The following is a 5,562-nucleotide window of genomic DNA, read 5'->3' as shown; positions in this document are numbered from 1 at the left end:
CACACTTAATAGACTATAGTGTAAACATAACTTTTATATGCACTTGGAAAGCAAATAAAATCATGTGACTTGGTGTATTGTGATATTCACTTTATTGCAAGTGATCTGAAACTGAACCCACAATATCTCTGAGGTATGCCTGCAAATAAGCTATAATCAGGAAGCCTCCCTTAACTCTTGAAAGTATTGGGGATAGCTAAAACAATAGCTGCCCAACGAAAATCCTTAGACTCACTGGCCAAAGTTGTTCTTTTAATACCATAGCCCTGAATTATCTTTTAGCTGAGCAAAGAGTTGTCTGTGCTGTGACCAATATCGCCTGCTGTACCTGGATTGACGCTTCTGGGGATGTTGAAATTCAGTTACGTAAGATCACTGAGCAAACCAGTTAGCTTAAAAAGACTACTCCCTCGGGCTTCCCTGGTGGCGCAGTGGTTGAGAATCTGCCTGCCAATGCAGGGGACACGGGTTCGAGCCCTGGTCTGGGAAGATCCCACATGCCGCGGAGTAACTAGGCCCGTGAGCCACAACTACTGAGCCTGCGCGTCTGGAGCCTGTGCTCCGCAACAAGAGAGGCCGCGATAGTGAGAGGCCCGCGCACCGCGATGAAGAGTGGCCCCCGCTTGCCACAACCAGAGAAAGCTCTCGCACAGAAATGAAGACCCAACACAGCCATTAATTAATTAATTAATTAATTATTTTTAAAAAAGGCTACTCCCTCAATGGGGTCTTTCTTTGACTTATTTGATTTTGATTGGTTTGGGTCTTGGCAACCATAGCCTCCAAGTGCACTCCAGACATCAGTAATTATCCTGGTCATAATAATCATGGTAGTTCTACTGGTGCAATGTACTCTTTCAAAGGCTTTAAATGCATGTTACAGCCACTAAGCCCAAGCATATTGTCTCCTTAAGACAGGAACATCAAAAATGGAATGAAGAGAATGATCAACTAAAACAAGAGTGAATCTGAAACTGTGACCTGGGACTACAACAGAGATTCAACAAAAAAAGTCATGACCTGTGAATACCACACTGAGGATCAGCAAAAACTGGGAGAACTCCAGAGCAGGAGCTGCAAGTGGCACTAGTATCTTAAATTTTGATCACATCTCTCAATTAGTTTCAGAATCTGATCAAAAGTGGGGACGTGTTTTAAAAAAAGGCTCAAAATGAAGTCACTTGTGCCAAGTCCCATGTCAGCAAACCAAGACCTACTTGCAGTTTCAACCTTTCCCAGGAATGTGAAATTTAACCAGACCATCTGGAATTACATGGACAGCATTAATGAGGTAATCCACCTGATAGACCCCTGCCTTCCCCCAAAGGAATGTGGCCTTGCCTGGGGAAATAATTCTTTCATTTTTAAGACTTTCTTGGTCCATCCCCTTTCTGCCCTTAAAAACATTTCCCATTCTGTAGCTCTTTGGAGATCCTTTTTATTTTCTAGGAAAGATGATGCTGATTCATAAATCATTGAATAAACCCAATTAGATCTTCAAATTTACTCAGTTAAATTTTGTTTTTAACAATATTTAAGAAGTTGTTGTCATTCCCTGAATTTCCACCCTCTCATCAAAATATCGAGATATGCTTTCAGGAATAATTAGGATGTAATGAGGAGGTTTTCCTCCTGGACTTGTTTGGTTACTCCTTTACCCATGTCAGAATTTGATTTCATTTACATCACCTATGAGCCAACTATTCTTATTAACAATTAAAAGCTCTTTCTGGAATCTTTATTATATCCATTGAATAAACAGCATGGTGGAATCAGAAAGACAAATCTTTCCAGAGGAGCCCTGCTCATCAAGGATATAGGAAGGTGGTTAAAAATACCTGCCACTTGTTCTGCAAGTGCTGCAAGATTCCAGTACAAAGTCATTCTTATGTGTTCTCAAGTTATTAAGGCAAATGTCCTCATTCAAAAGTATTTCCTGAACCCAAGTTGCAAATGATCCAAGGTATAGTTCTTCCTGTATTTTAAAGTTGAACTCAGTGCACTCCACAATTAGGGAAATGCATTTAGGCTGATTACTGAGCACTTCTGGGGATAACTGTGCTGTCAGTCTGAAGCGATTGAGCCAAATAGCACAGCCAAACATTTGAGCTCTTAATAAAAGTATTTTGACCATTAAAATATTTTAAAATACTTACTGATCTTAAAGTCTTGGTTAGTTTATACAGAAGACATAAACATAGGCTCATGAGAAGATGTTTTTCCCCACTGTTTAATCCATATTTTTTTTTCTAAAGAAAAAAGCAAGGCAGAATATTAGAACATATGCTTTAGAGCTGGGCCCAAATCCAGATTCCGATTTGTGACTAACGGTGTCAAAGGGGAGCAAAATTTGTCACCCCAAGATATGACTCTTTGGCATAATGATTATTTTAGGCTGATTATTTTTAAGAAACAGTACACATAGGAAAGGCTCTAAAAACTGAGTAGAAATTACCATTTTGTAAGAGACATTTACTTTTATAAGGGAAATCTCCATTGGTAAGGCAGTCTCCCTCTCTGTAGTACTAGAAAGAGAAGAATGACTCTAAATCTCTAGACACTCTTAGGTATGGAGAAGACAACAACTTAAATGTGCATAACTACCTTCCCCTTGTTACTGTGTTTTGCTGTTCACCTCTCATAATTGCTTCCCCCTTCCAAGATCTTGTTTTGTCTTTAGCTTGAGGTGGTATTTAAGGTCGTGGCTTGGGCCATTTTGGGGAGTTACTCAGTTTTCCGGGGTCTCTCCTATGTTGTATACAGGAGGTATATATGTTATGGAACTTGTTTGTTTTTTCTCTTGTTAATCTGTCTTTTATTACAGGGGTCTCTCAGCCAAGAACCTACAAGGTTAGAGGGAAAAGTATTTTTTCAGTGTCAATTTTGGATAGGTTTTCTATCATCTCAAAATTTGAGAATGTTTTATAATGATTCTTTCTTTCTAAGTGTGATGATTTTCCTCTAAGATCCCAAGACCTATCCAATTTGTTTTGCCATTTTAGCCTTTAACATACATGTACCTTTTTTTTCTCCACTGAGTGTATATTATTTTTATTACATATCTTACAATGTATTATACATTATGTTTTTCTATTTTATAATTGCTTTTAGCCTATCTGTTCTGCTTTGTAAATCTGTGGTCAATTCTTATACTATGCTACATTTTAAAAAAATTTAATAGCCTTAAAACATATTTTAAAAGATATAAGTGCCTGTCCCTCAGTTCAGGACCAAGGAAAGAACTTCAACAGGGCAACTTGGAGAGGGTAATGTATATACACTGCACTTTGGGAAACAGCAGCCTGATGTCTGACTCCACCTGGAAAGCTAAAGATCTAGAGATTTCCTGACTGGCTGCACTTTAAGCTAGGAAAGAAGAAGTGGGATAGTTGTGGGCAAAGGAGAGACAGTCATCATAGGCTTGAATGGGAGAAAATATTTGCAAATGATATGACTGGTTAATATCCAGAATATGTAAACAACTCATACAACTCAACATCCAAAAAAAAAAAAACTGATTTAAAAAAAAAATGGGCAGAAGACCTAAATAGACATTTTTCCAAACAAGACATACAGATGGCCAACAGGCACGTGAAAAGATGCTCAACGTAGCTCATCATCAGAGAAGTGAAAATCAAAACTACAATGATCTATCACTGCACACCTGCCAGAATGGCTATCATACAAAAGGAAAGTTGCGTATAAAAAAGCCCCTATAAAATTTAAAGAAGAGATATTTGGGGCTTGCAAAATCCTAGGTGATTTCACTTCATGATATGCCAAAGCATGCAAGTGTTTTAACTGGGCACTGTAGCCGGTCCCATTCACAAGCATAGTACAGAGTAAGAAAAGCAGGGGACAGAATGAGATTTATTACAAAATACCATATGAAAAGCTCATATACAATGTTATGTTACAATGACTTTTTTGGATAAAACGGAGGTTGAAAATGTAGGAGTGGAGATCGAAGACAAAGATTAAAGCCAAATTATATGAGATACGCATGAACAAAACAGTAGAGGGCCCTTACATGGATAAATAACTCATTCACTATAAAAATTTCCCAATGACAATGATCTGGATTTCCTTTGCCAAAGGATGCACTGCAGAAAATTTTTGGTAAGATGTTCAACATCAACTATGCAATACTTGGAAACCTCACCTTCCCATTTCTTTTGCTCAAGAATAATCTGATTTTCTAGCATAGACTGGATTCCAGTTGCTTATGTATTGCCAACATATGTACTATCTTTCCATTTGGTTTTGTTTTTCTCTTAGAGACTCAAAATGACATGTTAGCAGAATGTATGGCTTGAAAGTGTAATTGACTGTTAAAAACATAGGGGAACAAAACTTTTCTAATAAAGCAAATAAATCTCTGAACAATTTTAATTAAACTGCTGAAACTATTAGAGTAACAGAAGCAAAACCAATTCCAACTATAATTTTGAATCAAATCGACTCCAATCTAATTACAAATTGACACAATCCAGAAAAACTTGAAGATGTTTTAAATCAGCCTCTTCCCACTAAGTTCTGGCTGCCTGACCAATATGCAACTTCTGAGACTATTTGCAGCCATCTCCTATGAGTTGAGTTGACGTAGATATTCCTGAATCAATGATGAAAATTCAGGAAATAATTCCGGAATTCTCTTCCTCCTCTTCAGATGATTTTATGCATGTCAAACATTAATTTTGGATCATTTAAGAAGTTTGGTTGGTTTATTTTAAGCAAATTAGATCTGCACTCTTGTAAGTATGAAAGTGGAAAATAGAAATCTATGCAATTCTAAAATTTTTTACAGGTTGTCTAACACCAAACCTCCTCTGCCCAGTGCAGACACAGGAGCTGCTTACATGGTAGGAAAGAGACTGAGAGAGTAGGAGAAAAACTCTTTGTGTTTGTTTTGTTTTGTTTTGTGTTTGCTTGTTTGGTTGTTTTTTGCCTTTAGCTAGCTGGAGATCTTAAATGAGACATTGTTTTTCTAGGCTCTAGTTGAAAGGATTGGAAACAACATGTTCTGTGTTTCCTGCCAGTTCTAAGATGCAATTTATAGAACAAGGTAGAGAAAATTTAGGAAAGCTAAAACAGTAATTGGGAATGAATAGCATTACAGGTGTTGTAGTTGGATGATGCAGGGGGTTTAGGCGCTTTATAGAGATGCTTACATGACTGGGTCATTGCAACCACCGTTGGGTGAAAATTATTTTCTGAATGGAGAGTCTACATTCTGCTGAGAAGCTTTCAATCCATTGAAAGCCCTTGAAGCACACAACTCAGGGACTGGCTTGGCAGGAGCAGGGGTTTTTGTCCGTTACAACTCTTTTTTCATCACTGGCTAAGAACTCACCTAACAATGTTGTCTGGGTAGCATGTGTTGCATTTCAAGTCATGATTAATGTGCCTCCAGTTGAGAAATTTCTGGTTTTCAAGTCGTGATTAATCTGCCTCCAGCTGAGAAATTCCTGGTTGCAACATGTTCTGGGCTGTTTCAAACAGACCATGCTCTATTGACAGCTGTCTCTAAAAGGAGCTGAAATCTATCTGAAGCTCCCAGGA

The sequence above is a fragment of the Eubalaena glacialis genome, chromosome 1, assembly GCF_028564815.1.
Source record: "Eubalaena glacialis isolate mEubGla1 chromosome 1, mEubGla1.1.hap2.+ XY, whole genome shotgun sequence".
Lineage (NCBI taxonomy): Eukaryota > Metazoa > Chordata > Mammalia > Artiodactyla > Balaenidae > Eubalaena > Eubalaena glacialis.
This window is presented reverse-complemented; position numbering follows the sequence as displayed.